Genomic DNA, 18,812 nt, shown 5'->3' on the forward strand with positions numbered 1-18,812 from the left:
TGCTGAGTGTGAGTCGCACATGAAATGTTTTATCAAACCAATCATGGAGGGGCTCCAGTGATACGAGAGGGGGAAAAGCATCACTAAACAGCCATCATGCTACTTTCTTCAACATAATAAGCAAATTCATCATGTCATTAACCATTTTTTTCATAGCACAGTACACTAGAACGAACACAGAGAGGGATGAAGGAAAAACTGAAAACTGAGCAAGAAGCTTAAATTATTTAGATTTTCATCGTTTATCTGAGATAAATGTATTTTTGGTGAATAATGACAGAGCAGCACATCGATTTTACACAGCTTCACAATCAATATTGCAATAAATCCTCTTTACAAGTTTGCAGCATTGATAAATGTCAATTAGTCAAACATCAGCAGTGCATCAAAGCATGAAATTGTACATTTTTAATTCTTTTGTGAACAATAGTCGTCTCCGCAGAATATAATAACTATTGCACTGCAGTTTCTGCTGCATCACTGTGTTTTTAAAGTTTTCACAGTTTCTCTTTCACAATGATAAACTGCATTTTGTGCTGCCAAGGCGAAGCTCAGAGGTGAATCATAAAATCAGTGCAATACACAAACTCAAGGACCCAGCTCTTTCTTCCCTTCGTGTCTCTTTTTATTAAAAAACCTTTTCTTGTCTTCATCTTTCTCAAGTGTCCACACTACCTTTGCAAAACCACACAAACTCACATTTCTGCCTTTTGATAAAAAAAAAAAAGTCAAGGTGCCTCTACCTTGAGTGTGATTTAAAACTGTTGCCATGGAGTTACCTCTTTTCTTAAAAAACACTTGTCCTGTGATTGGCAGCCTTGTTCAGTCCAAAACTAAAATTCTAATGCACCTCATATATCATCTATAATATTGTGATGTAGATCATATACTGGGATTATTCAATGGTGTAAGGTCACAATTACATCACATGTATTAACAGAGGGGAAGGCTGATTGTTAACTTTACTCTTTTCACCAGAACCAAACACAAGCCCCCAACTACTGCGGTGAAAGAAGATCTCTGGGTAAATGATTTTTTTCGCTTGTATCATTTTGTTTACATGTTTGTTTTTTACAAATTTTGATCTATTTACATGTTTTAAGGTGTGCTGCCATGTGATGGATGCATCTTAGTAATATGATCACAACAACTTGTCAAAGGTCATATATTGAAGAAAAAAAAACAGTCTCATATTGCTATTTATTGCTCATCCTTCACAAGGTTTACTCAGAGCCACATCATCCTCTAAGTTCTCTTCTAACACAAAACAACCTTTACTGGATACTTGAAAAAAAAAACGCAGTTTAGAAATGTTTCTATTAGTCAGTTGGGCTGCCTGCTGGAAAAGTAGCCACTTATTTTAAAGTAACTATTATCATTATGATAACTATAACATTTTAAGTTGAAGTACCTTTGCACTTCTTCACACTGGATGGGATCTTCCGACTAAAGGTCGTGGGTGGTCGTAACACACATAAAGAGCTGTTTAAGCCTCCACCTCATCAACAATGTGCATTTGTTGACAAGTTGGAGGTGTCGGAGTGCAACACACAAGAACAAACCATGTCGACAGACAAGGTACAGTAATATTATTGGGTGTTTCCCAAATATGACACTACAGCTCGTTAATTGCAAACAGTTTGCAAGTGCAGTTACATTTCAGGCCACAAGCTTCAGGTTTGCATCTGTCAGCCGCTGTAGTGTATCCCTTAAAAGTACAGACGTCTCTCTCTCTCTTTCTCTTTCTGCACACTACTATTATCTAAAATTGCTATTAACTCCACCTCAGTTGTCAGTTAACTTCACTTACTTTTAAGCCACATTCTGTCTCACCTGGTACTGCAGCTGTGAGTGACAGCTGGCCTCAATATCTACTGTATAGAGCCCTGTACTCAATATATAGATAATCAGTTCAATGTATTGTTGTAAACAATAAATTAGTATTTTAAAATCTCGATCTTATATACAGTATATTACCCCATCCAACATTTTTTAAAAATTATCTATATGCATTTGTTTTGCATACCTCCATAAAGTATGTATAAATGGGCCAATAATGAGAAGAATGCAACAGATCTATATTGCTCAACCTTGGCAAACCAAAAATATTATTCTAAGATGTTATGTAAGATAGCTACTAAGTTAAATCATAAAATCACCTTACAGTGTCAGACATTAAGGAAACATGGTATGCTGAAGTGCTGGCTCCTCTAACAACAATTCAGCAGCCAGTAAGTCCTCCTCCCCAGTGTTGATTGTGGTCCGGAATGGTCTGTATTTGTTTGCTCCAAACCCCTCCGCTTGCCAGGCTGGTAAACCAACAGGTGTCGCACAGATGCTTAGGAAAAATGCAATTACATTATAACACAGCGATTTCAAGACCGATGTAGAGCTGGCTAAACACTGAACCCTTAGACCACGACATCAACTTTTAGAAGGAAGGGACAGGGGACAGTTTCTTCAATTTAAACTGCAGCACTAATTTTAAACACTAGGTGTCAGAGTTACATGTTTGCTCCTTTAAAAAAGAATATCTGAATAGCTGACAAACATGCATAGGATTTACTGTGGGATCATCCTTTACAAGCATCATCACAGGAGGTCTTTTGATCCATTGTTAACAAAGAGTAATGCAGTGCTAAAACACATTCCCCACAAACGCTTACTGTTTTATTGTTCAATTTCATTACCCCAATCCTGCAGTGGATTTAAATTAACTTAGTATATTCACCAGCATTCCATGTGTGAGGTATGCATATGATTGGGTTTGTAATCACACTTTGACGATAATATAACTCAAAGCATTTGTGATCATGAAAGCGGTGTCTCAGAGGAATCCATTCCCAATGAATGCTCTGAGAATAATATCTAAATTCTCATATACTATCACTAACCCAATGGCCCTCCTGCAGTAAGAACAGACAGAAAGCAAATGTACAGTTCGAGTTCTAGTCTAATGGTCTGATCCAATAGTAAATATGTTGTAATTGTGTTCTACAGAGGATGTTTCCATGTTAAATTGATCTTTGTGATTGTATGCTACTTAAGAGTCACATAATTATCACCATGTTTTTTCTAGCACTAATATGTGACCCTATAGCCTCTCAAGAGAAAAGTTCATCCTCTTAGTCTTTTGCCCTCTCCACTTTTCAGAAAATGTGTGCTCACACAGGCTGTTTGTTTTGTTTTTTTTTGTTTTTTACCTTTGTGACATGATAAAGGTTAGTAACCCCTCCCCCATGTGGGTGACACTCCCAAAGCTAGGTGTTTGTTTTGCCCTCTGAGTCTGCCTTCTCACTCTAAGCAAAATTAGATTAGAGTGAGAAAATTCAATTCATTTCATCATATTTAGTTGTCTATCTGTGCTGAAGATGGTCCAATGGGGAGGAACACCAACGTCCAACATGGAGATGTGTTATCCGACTCTGAGTTAAACAACGTAATGTTATGAAGGGAAAGGTGTTTGTTTGTCTTCGTTAATAATACCAAAGAAAAATTACCTGAAGGAAACAAATCAAAGTAAATAACCTTCAACAACAAGTTGCTTACATTTTTTATCACAGATGTCTGTTTCTATAGAAACAACTTATGTTAAAGGATTTAAAGTACATTTTTTCGATGTCATTACTTTATTTTACAGTACTTGCGATTTTTTTTCAGGAGATGACAGGCAGCAAAGGCAATTGCTATTTGTTTGTAACCCTCAATCAAGAACAAATGAATAACAAATAAAAACTGTAAAGCTTTTGAAAGTCACTCAGAGAAAGTGAAAAACAAAGACTCAACATCCTCTCTCTCTCTCTCTCTCTCTCTCTCTCTCTCTCTGTCTCTCTCTCTCTCTCTCTCTCTCTCTCTCTCTCTCTCTCTCTCTCTCTCTCTCTCTCAAAAAAAAACAAAACACCACTCCAGGCGAGTGTTCAGAGTGTCTCTTCTATTGTGATAACGTCACTCTGTAAACTGATCTGAAGAGGCAGGGAATGTCTTGCAGACAAGACATTCCACACAACACTACGGATGAAAAATAGTTGACTGAAACTGAGAGGATCATAACAATTGAAAAGACAAATTGTAGTATTGAGAAAACGAGTGGGGTTTTTTTTCGTTTTTGTTTTTTTTCGTTTAACCAATATAAGGATGCAGAATCAGATAAGACCCAAGGCAGTTTCAGGATCCCCCCCTCCCCCCATGATTTTTTTTGCCTGAGCCCAGTGAGGTCTAAGCACTCCACTCCCACCCTGTAAAGTTTATCTTTTACTGGACTATGCAGTCATTTGAATGGAGTACTTGGCTAGGAATCTTGACATTAAATCTTGTGTTCTAAGTGTTTTATTCTTAATTGTAGTTTAAATCCACCAACAAGACATGCAGGAATCTGGAGAACAGGAGTTCAATATAAATGTCAGACTGAGAGAAAGCGTCGCCTATGTGTTAGTTTGAACTAAAGCATAAAAGTTTGTATTATCTCACTTAAGACAGGTAAGGTTTATACTTCAGAAAAACAGAGGCAAGTTCACAAGCCTTGAAATTCAACTTATCGTGGTTGCCATGGCGCTGCAGGCAGTCATAGCTAATTGCTTCGCTTGAGTAAAAAGCAGGGACATATGGGAGCAGACTCAGACTGGCAGCAGTCAATAATGAGGGGACAGGAGGACTGGTTAAACAGAGATAGGGAAGCTGGAGCTCGAATTCTGAATTTGTAAATATTCAGAAAAACTCTGCTGTTTTCCTTCAGATTTCTACATTATGAATCAACGATTTTTATTGTCCTAGTCCTTCTTCTCCTCTAAGGATAGTGGATTTTATATGCTAATTGAATGTTGACTCAACGGTATTTCACCATTGAGGCAATAAAAACGCTGCACTAATTTTCTTGTCAATACAAAAGCAGGACTGTAATGCGGTCTGTTATCACTAGATGGTGCAAGTGTATCAGACATGAGACCCTCTGTCTCTCATTGGCAAGTGGAGCAATGGCTGAAAAAATAACCCATCCCTTTTCACTGTTACATTGGATGAAAAATGACTGAGATCAAGGCTCTTCATAGATTGCGAAGAGATCACAACAAGACTGACTGATGAACACTTAAAGACTATTTGAGTGGGTACACTCAGGCATACCTCTCTCTATAGTGAATTGAGTTCAATGCAGGTAATCCAATTTACTTTTAAAAAGACTGGATGTACTTATTAAGCACGTGAAACATGAATGCTTGTAAGAGGCTGATTCAGACAGTAATAATCGAGAGGATGTGAAACAGCAATATGTAGACACGGACGATAAGTGACTTCATTTTCTCAGAAAGCTTCAAGAAAATAACTATTGAGGTTGTCTTGGACCTTGATGTGGATTTTCAGAGAAATGTTCTTATTATGTGGGCTATAAAATGTACTTACCTTGTGAATGGAGGTGATTTCATACACTGTAAAATGTAGTAACGTTTTCTTTGGACTCTGATGGAAATCTAAGAAGTTTGTAAAGCATTTGAAACCTGTACAAAAAAGTAGCTTAATTTAGCTGGTTGATTTGGTTTTGTTTGCCGTGTGCATAAACGTGTATAAATAAGCCATTTGAAGCAGGTCGCTCTTGACCACATTTTTTAGCTTTCAGATGTAGAGAGGTTGGCAACCCCTTGAGAGATGAGATTTCATCCACAGAAGGGTCTTGGGCAGAAAGAAGAACTATCACATGAGTGAGTATATATACTGGGGATTGGATCTTAGCAGAAGTGCTTACTCTGGGATTATGTACCAAATCTCAGGTGCATTAGTAAGACTCCCGTGTTGTAGCTTATTGCCAAGCTGTGTGTGTCACTGCCACTAAAGAACATTTACTTAAGCTTATACTCAAAGTCATACTTAAAGTAGGTAAGCTATCTCTTTGATGTTTTCCGTAAGTTTAGTTTTTTTTTTTTCATTCCACTCTCTACACTCTTTCTGGCTATTTCTTTTTGCTATTTCTGGAGCAAAAATGTTCTTTTTTTAACCATCACATTACCATAATAATGACACAGCGAGAGTTTCTGCACATTTCCCATCACATTATAAACGTGAAGCAAAACTATTAGATAATCAATAAAGATAGAAGATTAACACAAAAGGAAGGCAACTCTTTTGTTAATACTTGTCTTTTTTTTTTTTTTTATAAACAGTTATATTACAGCAGTGTATCCAACTTTTCCCTTGTCCTTTAAAATGTTCTGTTTTCAGTTACACATTTTTTTAAGGCTTTTAAAGATTACTGTATTATAAAAAATGATTTGTGACAAAGCAGTAAATGACAAAATCTCTCTTCGGCTGTCATATTGAATATAGGTTGTGGTGTCAGCTCTTCAAATTGATTCCTCGACATTTTATAATTAAGACAAACCTTGTGCTGTATTTAAATGGCCATTAGATGGTGCTATTTGCCAATTGAAAAAGAAATGTACTGCCTAACTTCCAAAACCCTCATAAAAAGTCCAGACCTTATTAGTGCCACATGTGGTACCTGTTATTGTACACGGCCATTTGCCAAGGCTGGTAAATGGCAGCTGCATGGCACACCTATATGCATGTATTAATTTTCTTCTCATTTCTATGTTATGCTTTAATCATAGCAAAATTCAGTTGTTTTGATTGTGCACAAAAGTCCACTTCCTGAAACCATAAAATATCAATAAATACCATTAAATAAATTTATGTAATCAATATAATATTGATTACATAAAAGTAATCAAAACTGTTAGGAGCGGGGCGAAAAACTCCAACTTCTACTGTATCTGTCACAGATGAAGGCTGCAGATCCATTTCTTGGTTACATTCAATATTGAACGTTTACAAAATGACTTCATAGAACAGAGAAGTCATGTGAAGAAGTTTTCAATGGTCATCAATGTTACGAACACATAACGACACACATAATGACACATTATGATGTGGGCTAATGGAGGACCTTTTGTGTGCGTATAATACTGTAACTATATCGCAGAAACAGAATTTAGATTTACAGTATGTCATGTGCAGGTGAAATGCAGAAACAAATTCCCCTCTTCTTTTTCAAAACTTAACAGCACCGCTATGTGGATTTAATCCATGCCCCTGAAAAAACCTCCCCTGATCCTTATGTTTGAACATATGGCTATCAATTAGATGCTTTTTTCGACCTGTGTGTGTCGAAGTGTTTATTTCTTGCTGATCTGCTCCCTAATTGCTTGAGTCACTGCTTTCCTTTAGCATGATCAACACCACTAGAGATAACAGTGAGCTTGCGGGAGAAGAGAACGAAAGTTGCTAAACTAATATGACTGTGTGAGGGAAGGAAAGGAGACAGAGGAAGAAGAGAAAAGAGAATGACAAATAAGGGCCTCATTAAAGCTTGTTTTTTATGTAAGAAGGATATAGGAGCGAGTTGATAGGCAGCGGCTCCTCTGCCAGCTGAGCAGAGAACAGAGGATTTCAGAGGTTTTCAACAGTAATATAAATCCCAGGGACATGTGGGAAAACTATCAGTTGAAGAGTGCTGTAAAAAATGATGACTGACTTATTGTAAAAATGTTCATGTTTCCATTCCCAGCCAGACATAATGTGAGCAGCACCATGGGCTTACTTTAACACTCACCCGCAGTCTGTCCAGCCCTCCTCAACTTCCCCTTTTTTTCCTCCCATGCCCCATATTTTGGAGCCCGACTGTGAGTCTGTGGCGCCACACTTACAACTGACAGCTTAATACTGCTGCAAAAATTGGCTTCATGGAGTGGGCAAAAAAGAAGAAAAAAAAATGAGATGAGATTTTTTCGAGTGGGCTTTGCTGTGCTGTCTTCCTCATCATCTGTCATATTTGCCTGTCTAATGATCTTTAATAACAGAGTGAGCCACGGTGCACGTAGCAAAATACACTGCCAACCATTGTGCTGTCGTCTTCCTGATGATGACTTGAGGTAAATGTTATGACGCAGAGGAGTATTTCCATTTCCACGGCAGGCAGTATTCTCTGCAGCCAACTTAACTGTCTGTCAAACCGATCTCAGAGAGCTTCTCATCAAGGAAAGTATAGAATTTATAGGTCAGAGTTTAACTTCTGTACCCTGCGTTTGTGCGGGGAACACTGTGCTACTGCATAAATGCTGCTTGTGTTACAACTACTGAAAACACAAACCCACTATAGCCTCCTAACTATATAATTAAGGCTTTTCAGAATAAGTCGAGTCTTTTGTGGTTTTTGTTTGGATTGTCACTTCTTGAATTACCCATCAAATCATAGGTAAAGTCAGACAATAGTTATTCAGTTGTTCACAACTCTAGCATTAGCCATGTCTGCAGACTAAGAATTGATTTGTTGAGAGCTGAGGTTGAAATTGAATGTTGCAGTTGTTGATGGTAAAACATGGTTTTCAATTTGCAGCTGTGGGAGTTAAATGTTGTTCTATTTAAAGATACGCAGCAACGGTTGCTTTTGCATTCAGCCTGCTATAACGAAGAGTCATTTACTATACTGTTCACTGACTGATTGACATTACAATAACAGGGCTTATGCCTTGTTCTGTGATTGTGGTTCAGCCTCGGACATTTGTTTAAGCTTCACTCAAGTTGTGTGTACCACTGCTGTGCAGATGAACCACATTGATAAATGGTCTTTACAGCACAATGAGTGGTTCTCAAGGTTTTGGGTTAATTTGCACTCACTCACAGTTTCACTTTTAGTGGAAGCTACAGAAGTGGAGCCTCAGCCACAGTTACACAGTTACACAGCTACAGCTAAGTGGTTAATTACATGATGGGTATAAAAAAAAAGAGAGATTCCAGCGAGTCTTTTAAAGTAAATATGCGAAGGGGTTCACAGTTTTAGGAATCATGTTTTTTTTAATGATTGAAAATTGCTTCATCATCTACAGTGTATCATATCATTAAAAGATGCAGATAATCTAAAAACAAAACTGTGTATGCAGGGAAGAGGGTCAAAAATCAAAATAGGGTTGCTGTGATAAGTTGTAGTATTTGGGGGTGGATTTTAAGCCTTATTAAGCTTTTTTTTTTTTGAGAATGAAGAAAAAACGATGGTCAAGCAAAAACAAAGTAGATTTTGTTACATGAGGGGATGTTATTATGGGAGTAGAAGGTTCCCCCCTTCTCGGAAAACTACTTCTCTTGTACTTCATCTGTGTATAACTACAAATGTGCGTGATTCACAGCGTCATCTCCCTGTAAAAAAGGCGTGTGTGTATGATATATGAATGCGCTTCTAATAGAGGGAGAGCACATGTGAATTCATGCCCCTCAACACTCTCACAGTTGGCTCTTTCTTTGTAAAGGGCTTGCGTCAAAGATTCAAACAAACCCTTCACTTTTCTCTCCAGAATATAGCCAGGAGCCAGAGCCCAGTTACAGCTGAGGCCTTTTAATTAAAGCGAGTCACTCTGTGCCGGCCGAGATGAGGCCTGTGGGTGCATTAATCATATTACCCAAAAGTGATCCAGGGCCAGTCCTATCTTGTAAATAGAAGCAGCTTGTCAGGTAGCATGCAGACAGGTATAGAGCTTCCACAAACTGTTGTCCTTGGCAACACGGCAGCTACACAAAACCCTCTTTGTCTCGCTCACAGACAAAGTACTTGAGGGGAAAGTGGTCTTTGCTCAAAGGCAAAAATGATCAAGTATCTGTGATTCCTATTCATGTTAAATAATGTCAAGGGCAAGCTTTCTCCTGATTGTGATCTATAGTTTAAAAGACAGGACAAGCTCTGATTTTCTCAGGGCACCACTTGTTTTTTTTTGAGTGTTATGTTTTCACGCAGTCTGGAGGCAAAATTGATTGACAGCAAATGCTCTTGTGACTATCAGCATCATGACTGTCTAATATCACAAGGCTTCATCTGCATGGCCAGTCAGAGGATAACAATGTAAACAATGAGTGTTTAACTGTAGCTCTGGACACATGCATGACGTTGTAAAGTATTGAATCCATCCATTAATTCATCCATGATCTAAACTGTTTATCCTGTTCAGGATCACAGAAGCTTATCCCAGCTGTCACTGGGTGAGAGCCGTGGTTACACCCCAGATAGGTTGCAAGTCAATCACAGGGCTGACATATAGAGACAAACAATCCGACATGCTTCCATTAAGACCTACAGGCAATGTAGAATCACCAAAATATTGGGCATGATCTTGGATTGCATGAGGAAGCTGGAATAAGCTGAGTGAACCCAATCATTGTCGGATAACATGCAAACTCCACCCAGAAAGGTTCCCCTCGCTCTATATACATTGCACCCCCATCAGCCTGTAATAAATCCGCTACAACTATTTAAAAAGGCTTTCTGTATCTTTGCATAACGTACAGTTCAGTTAAATCTGGACTTGTAAGTCAAAGTAAAGTTGGTCGTCAGGCATGTATACAAAAATAATACCTAAATAAGTCTGGGCCGAATGCAATGGTACCATTTGTGAGTAGGAAAACAAAATGACCAGCCTCTTCTGTATTGTGTCCCAATTATAACCTTCATTTATCAGTAGGCTCTTCTCATGTTTAAAAATAATCCAATGAATGTTTCCATCTAATTAAATCCTCACAATTCGCTGTGTATTTTATGCTCTTGTTTTTCAGCTGTTGTTAATATTCTCTGCTTAAAAGAAAACCTTTGATGGGATAAAGAGCTAAAATCAAAGATAGGTTAAGAATAAGGAAGTCTAACAATGCAACTCCTGGTCTCCTTTCAGGTTTGAGATCAAAGACGATAATGAAGGCATTCTATAAAAAAAACGCACTGGGGTGCCGCACCATATTGCTGGAGAAAAGAAAAAAAAAAGGTTTTCTACTCTGTTTAACTGAGTGAAGCACAACATCGGTCTGCTCTCAATTCAAATTGAGTAAAATCCACTGTCAGCAGCGGGGTGTCTACACTCTGCAGGTTGTGGTTTATTCTGACACCGTATCAAGCTGTTAAAGCTTCCAATTGTTTATATTATATTGCTTTATTTCAGTCAGTGTTGGTTCATATTCCACTCTTACTGCTAATCAGAACGGAAAATTGCTCGGTATATATATTATTCATTTTAAAGGTTGAAAATAGGAAATGAAGACTATTTCAGAGTGGTTACTTAAATTATGGCCCTGCGTATCACAGATTCTATCCATGAAATGCTTGTACTTATTAAATGTGTAGGATCTAACAAGCTTTTTATAACCAACAGAAGGAAAGGCTATCTTCAAAATTCAAATGACTCTCATAAATGATCGAAATATAAATGTTTTGAGCCGGATGTTTGGTAGTTATATTTGGTTGCATGAACCACACTTAAACTAACATTTAGCGGAAGCCATAATAATTTTTGTCCACTTGTGCAATCGTAGTGCTTATAAGCTTGTTGATGTGCACATTTCCATTCATCGGATTGGCCACCATTTTTCTTTTGTTTGAAACAATCACGTAAAAAAGATCACTTGATCAAAATATTCTGATTGTTAACAGCGGCATTGAACTTTATACGGTATTAAAGGAAGACTGTGGGACTTTTTGATCCAGGAGATGTCACCCTTGAGCAACAGCATGACACCCAAATATGCGGCTGTTTGGCAACACCGACATCTTTCTGAAGCCTCCCTTCTCCTACAGCAGCAAACCCCCAACTCCTCTCCACTTGCTTTTGCATGAAGACGTTATGACTTAAAATGCACCAAAATTGAGCACAAGCAGCAGACAAAATTGTCCGTTACTTCAGCTGCAATTGCCAGTGGCCGGCATGGTTGCGTTAGCAGGCTAATGTCAGCACACTTTGGTTTACTCATTGCTTTATATTGCACATGAATCAACATGGAGTGACCAAACACAATTACGTGACATCCAGAAAAGCACAGAATAGGCTATGTAATTCTTCTTCTCTAGTTTTAGACAAAACAGCTTTATATGCAGGGCCGTCCTACCTGTACCTCCCATGTACACATGATACATTTTGCTCCAGCAATAATACAGGTAGAACTCACACGTCTCACTCATTGTAGTCAATCACGACTCATAGACATGTTTACATGTAGGATATCCTTAATTTCTGCTTTATTAGTGTGTAAAATGCAATATGGGTAGTTTCCTACAAAGTCAAAGTGGCTGTAAATTCAGTTGACATTCATGGCTGTTTAGAATTTTCAAGGTGGTAACAACATTTTCTATGTACAGTCTTCAAAGCAAACTAGAGGACACATCTGATCAAATTATTTGAAATGTAAAGTTAAACTTATGTTCCTCAATTTTTTTGGGAAGGAAATGTACAGTGTGTTTGTCCAATATACTGTGTGTCTGAAAAAAAAAAAAAATATATATATATATATTTAAATTGGAATATAAGCTAGTTTCTAAGCATCAAGCCTACGAGTTGGCACTCACTATGCAGTTTTTGGCTGCTCCTTGCAACACACCCTTTCTCTAAAGTTTAACCATGTGTATTTCTGGTTGTCATAAATGACAAGTGATAAATGCACTTGGGTTTTTTTTTCTGGTCTACTGACCACTCTAAGTGTTTTAACACAACATGTAAAATTCAACCATCACAGACATTTAAACACTGATGACAGAAGCTACATAACTGCACACCAGTACTATTCCATTCACAAACTTTCACGTGCCACAGTGGGAGCAATTTAATTGTTATTGAATTTTTTTAAATTTTTTGTTTCAACTTTATTTCTTGTCAATTATTTGTGTTTGCTTTGTCTTTACTCAATGATTGTCTTTTTTTTTAATTGCTTTCCTCATCTTACATCTTTGAACCTCTTGCTCTCAATTCATTCAGCTTGGTTCCAGTTTTGCTTGGGCACTTAGGATATTTTACATTTTTATAATGATGGTTGGGTGTTTGCTGTATTGGTTCTTTTCCTGTTTGAGTCTTGTGTTTGTTGGTCATTTCATTGTTTAGCCCTATGACTGCAACTAACCACACTGGAATATTGCAGTATAGGCAGCATTCAATCTAGCTAATGCCCATGCCTCTTTGGCCATTAAAATGGCCTTCCATTAATAATGTCTTGTTAGTGCCCTAATGCAGAGAAAGAACCAGAGAAGACCACCATTAAAATGGTTGCCGTTGACAAACAAGTCAATTGTGTAATTTTTATTTTGCCAAATTTAACTTCAAGAATACAAATACATTTTAATGATTCCTTAAAAGAAACCAATGGACTTTATCCAGTGATATTATTCAAATTATTCGAGCTCTTATCTGAAATTTAAGTTTCAGTGTTTGTTGTGGTTTTATGATCAGTCCTGTCAATCAAAGTTGCCACATGGAACATCATCAAACTGATGCACATGTTCCAACCATTTGCACACGGTCTCCTGTCCTGCATTTCTTTTATTTTCCAACTACTTGACAAGAAATCCATTTAAATAACTCTAAGCTCTGTCCTCTCAAGAAAGCAGTTGGTCTGATGGAGATTGTCAAAGAGATCTGTATCCAAGGTAACAAGAAGTTGTTTCCTTGGTACCAACCTGGATTGTTTCGAATCATTAGACCTGCAGCATGTCCACACTACACAGCCTACTGTGTAGTTTGTAGTTACAAGGATGGGAATGAATGGCATGCTCAGCTCAAAGAAAAATGGTGGTGTAAAATGTTCTGAATAATTAACATCTGCAGTAGACCAAGTATTTTTGTATTAAGCTTTTTTTTTTTTAAAGGAGTTTGTTGTTGTTGTTCAGCAAAGACCAGAAGGGAAAGTGGAAGGAAGCCGAATGCAATGCTTGTCCAGTGGGAGGGCTTATCCCAGCAGTCCACATCCGTTGAGTCAGACTGACAGGCCTGTAACTCTTGTGGCAGGCCGCTGGCTGTGGGGTTAACCTGAGGTGGCAGTAAGCCAAATGCTTTGGAGTAGATGGGTTCAAGTTTAGGCCTTGTGACCCTAAAAGATAAGGTGAGGGGTTGTAGAGAAGTCAGGAAACCATTGTTTTTAGAAATTCCAATTATTTGGTTATTTAAGTCGACTGAGACTTGTTTCACCCCGCCTCCACACACAGCTCTGCAAGGTCTGCACACCATCATCCCATTAACCACATGAGTGCTGGCCTGAGTTATACACTGAGGAAGAATGGGGGAGGTGATATCACGATGCATGCGGAGAGCACAGCAGGTAATGAAAGGGTGTTTGGGATTCAACGTACACTTGGGACATAGGTAGTCAGTTACACAATACTTACATAAAACTGTAGTAATTGAGTCACTGTTTGTGGAAGGCAGAACTAAAGTTATTTTGCCACAAGATCTGACATACGGAATCATTTCCCTATAAATGTTAAGGAAAAAAACACATTTGAGGGACCACTAACTGTAACTTGATAGCAGAGAATTTGAATTGGATGGCCTTTTTTCTCCAATCATTTTATGTTCTGTTGACTGAGTTGAAAATGTACAGCGTAAACAGACCTTGGAGCTCTTGAGCTTTCCTGTAAGAGGCCCTGTGTTTATTACAGTTCAGGATATTCTTTTTCTTTTTTGCCTGAGAATACATAACTGAGAATTGCTTAACGCTTTTGTCTGTGAATCCTTCATCTTCTCAAATGAGTCGTTTAAAATGCTTGCCCGTGTCTGACCTTCTGTCCTGTTGATAACCTTTTCAAACATCTCTTTAAGGATCTGCAAGAACCAAACACACAGAAAGACAGGAAACCAGAGAGACCAAATTTGTAGAAAAATTAATATATCCACTTCCTATCATTGACCTAACTGACTCACATAAAGAGTACAATCAACAAAAAAGAAACCGATTGAGCCACTTTGATGATAACATCTATCTAGTCCTCTTACTACTCAAAGAGCTTTTTACATTGCACTTACACATTCACACCAAATTAACACTGATGGTAGAGGCTACTTCAAAAGTATCCATCAGTATTAAAGGGATACTTCACCCATTTACATGAAGCTGTGTATCATTAGAAACATGGTAGTAGTGTTGAATGGTTGTGAGTCCAGCCCTCATTTTGCCCTGAGACGAGAAAAATGGGTTTTTCGTCGCTTGAAAGTTTTCTTCATGTGATGCAAAAAGCGTCATATTGCATCACATGAAGAAAACTTCCAGGCAAAGAAAAACACATTTTTCTCGTCTCAGGGTAAAATGAGGACTGGACTCAACCATTCAACACTACTACCATGGTTCTAATGATAAAAAGCTTCATGCAAATAGCTGAAGTATCCCTTTAACTAACCCATTCACAGTGCCAATAAAGCAGCAGGAGCAATTTGAGGCTAAATGCCTTGCCCAAGGACACATTTACATATGTCTGCAGACGCTGGGATCAAACCTCTGACTTTTCAGTTGAGAGATGGCTAGCTACCACTGAGCCAAAGCCCGTAAAAAAGTCAAGAAACTAGAAATTTAGAAGATAAACTCCGACGTGTAGTGTCTGTTTATATGGTTGTATCGTATCATATCAAGACAACAACTATGTCCTTATTTTCACGTACAACAAAGAATACATCTGGTACATCTGGTGTAGCTTTAGTGGGCCAACATATCCAAAGAATTATTGTGAGACAATTCAAATGAGCTAATGGACTGGTAATGTTAGTTTTGTTTGTAAGTTCCACTGAAGCTGTCTCGGTTGCTCTGAGACAGGGGCGGCGCTTAAAAAAACAAAAGGGTAAGGGAGAGGACAGCTGGTGACACAATTGAGAAATCCCTTCATAGACCATCGTCTTTTTGCTGTTGGGCATGAGGAGTCTGCACAGGCTGTCATTCGAAGGATGGTACCTCTAAATTGAAACTCTGCAATATGTCCATTATCCCCTCTGGTTTTAAACAATCACTTAATTTTCTTGCAACCAGTGGACTCTCCTCCTCCTGGGCTTGAAAATGAAAGAAGTTACAAGGAATTTATAAATCATCTTGTGAAATCAGAGGCAAAGAAAAATGCTTTTTGTATACAGCATATGATTCAAAGTTCAATATATTTCCGGAGCCCATGCTCCTCTTTTGGTTTGACTTCTTTACTATACAAAATCAAAAGATATCTCTCTTTATGTACCTATGTGTTGTTTATATTGTAAGAAGCAGGGAATTATTAGCACTACAAAGTACTAAAAAACAACTACTCTGAAGTACATGAGTAATGAACATAGGAAGGCAGTAAAGCAGAGAAAATGAAAGGAAGTACACATCAAGAGACTCATATGAAAGGATTGTGATGGGCAACACAAGAGTACAGATCTACAGACATCTCTGTTTATCAAAGGTACCAGTCTTTCCAGATGTTTCAGCATTTGGTCTCCCCCATGGGTGCACTGTCAAACTGGGCCAGGCTGCTTGTCTCCGTGTGTGTTCTGCAGATAAAACAAATTCCTTCATAAGATTCTCACCTTCTTGTCTTGCACCAAATGCTACCACACACTGAGCTTAATGCCAGGCCCATGACACATACCAGTCTCAAAGAAGAAGACAGGAGACAATTAATGCAGGAAGGAAAACTGTTTAATCTATGCCAAAACTAAACTTATTTCTTCTAAAAAAAAAATTTCTTCAACTTTTGATGTCATTCCTTAGGCAACATTATAAAGTGGGCCTCTTGTTGGAAAACGTATAGTTTTCAGGTTGTTTTTTTTTACTGCTGGCTTTTGGACAGCTAGTTCCACTATATACTACTTTCTTTACTCTGCCAATACCACAGAAACCCTTTCCTTCCATTTAGATGCCTGAAGTCCATACAAACCAAAGAGAAAGAAGCCAATGCCAAGACTTGGCTTCACAATTCCTTTGCTAAGGAAAGAGAACGTAGACTTTGACACCAAAGGAAACTATAAAAACATGCATATTTTAATCATAGGAATGATGAACGGGGCATGACTCTACTCTCATAAATCCATCTTTATAGGACACATTTCACTGTCATGTACAATAAAGATTATGCACATAGGTTCCATTCTTATTCTTTAATTTATTCACAAAGCCATCTATCATGTTATAATGACTGAACCTGGAGATGTACAGTACTCTTGAGAAGTGCTTTGCCATCCCTTATTATCCTCTGCCAGTGTCATCAATTGTGGTCTATGTGGCATTACACTTTTCCACACTTGTGATGAATGGAAAAGGGATTCTGCTGCATATGTCATTTTCGGTCAGATCAATAGTTCATGTGAAGATATTAAGGAGAGGACATCTTCCCTTGCACACTCACGCTTTGTCTTGTCTCCTCATGCATACTATTGGGAATTGTAAATGTCTGGAGTTAGATCCCTATTTAGCATGTCATAAAATAATAAACCTTTTTAACCAGAACATTTCGGCAGCATGTTGATTTTGCACGAGATGGAACAGCTGTTTGAAGAGTAAGTTAACACTGGTTCCTTTTCTGGCTGGAACTCTCATGTGTGGCTTAGACCTATTAGTACTCTATCAGCCATGTAACCAACCATTAGTCGCAGTGATTTGCAAGTTACTGAAATTAAGTCATAGGTTACTCCTGAACAGTAACTGAATTGCTAAGCAAACTGATTTAATGCATCACAAAAGAAAATTGTTATTTGGAAAATAACTTTAGCCTTACTTGTTTGCTTCAATACTCATATTACTCTACACATTATTGCTGTAGCAGTTTAAGAGGAAACAACTTTAAGGTATTTGGCTAATTAGGTGTCTGAAGTCAACAGACTTAACAATTAATATAAAGGATGATGTCAACAACAGCCTTTTAGGTCTTGGCGTACAGAGCGTGTAGCTGGTGGTGATTTGAAATCAAGCCTTGTCTGTTTGGATGGAGGGGATCTTCTCTTGTCTGCTTAGCTATCATCAGCATTTTGTTTAGTTCTTTGCTTTGTGGGATAAGAATTACTGCGCATGCTCTGCCCCACTTGGTCCATTTCTGGAACATGAGCACAGCGGACCACATCTATGCACACACATCAAAGGAGAACTACCCGATGATGTGGGAATAAAAAGAAACAACTACAAACAACATGTTGCTTTGTAAATTTAAGGGTGATTTGTTTTTCATTCAATGCCTGTCTTGACTTAATTTTGATAAAGTAATGGACAATATGAGCGGGAGTATGTATATTTTGTTCTATTATGATATTGACCAGATGCTTTCTGCGTTTCCCTGTCTGACTTCCTCTCCATCTCAATGTTTCTGTCCTGCTTGACGTGTGCTCGCAGAAAGCTCTGTGAAAAATAGACTCACAGAAACAGAGCAGAGCGTAATGGCGCTGCTGGCACTCTCCAGCGATGGACTGCAGTGCTTGCTACGAAAACAGGAGCATTGACTAGAGTGGCAGCGGGTGTGCCATGCTTGGTGCTGATGGACTGGTTTCCAAGACAGAAAGTTCAGGCCAGAATGGTTATCAGCCTGCACTGTTCAATGTGTACAACAGTCTATCTTTCAGAACTTGACTGCTCTGAGGTTAGCATAACCTCGCCCACCAGATCAATGTCAATAAACTTTAATCTTATGTTTCAAAAGTGTTTTTTTTTTATTTCTGTAATTGCAACTGCTTTATTGAAAATTTGAAGTAACGTGGTACACTACTAGTTACCATAAATAGTGGTGGTGATTACAGTTACATGTTACTAAGAAGACTGTTACTCTGAACACTGCCCAACAGTGATGTCATTATTTACTGAGGCACCTTGTTGACCTCTTTATCACTACAGAATGGTTGGAGGTAAAATAAAAAATTAAAAAGGTTTTTTTTCAGAAGATGAAAGGAGGATACACAGTAAATGTCAAAAAAAATAAAAAATAAAAATAAAATATATTATCATAAATGCAGAACTTCTTTATATAATGAATGCCTGTTTCAGCTGCTGGGTCTGAAATATGTATCATGTTATGCTACCTTAATTCTGTTTATTGA

General features: G+C 38.0%; 1 long non-coding RNA gene across 1 annotated transcript; it reads left to right on the top strand.

The window, feature by feature from the left end:
- Positions 1-13,661: 13,661 nt before the first annotated feature.
- Positions 13,662-14,638, top strand: LOC306836936. The gene is made up of 3 exons (XR_013780827.1): positions 13,662-13,878; positions 13,982-14,094; positions 14,595-14,638. It is a non-coding gene; the product is annotated as an uncharacterized lncRNA (long non-coding RNA).
- Positions 14,639-18,812: the final 4,174 nt, after the last annotated feature.

Source organism: Symphodus melops, assembly GCF_947650265.1.
Source record: "Symphodus melops genome assembly, chromosome: 16".
Taxonomy (NCBI): Eukaryota; Metazoa; Chordata; class Actinopteri; order Labriformes; family Labridae; genus Symphodus; species Symphodus melops.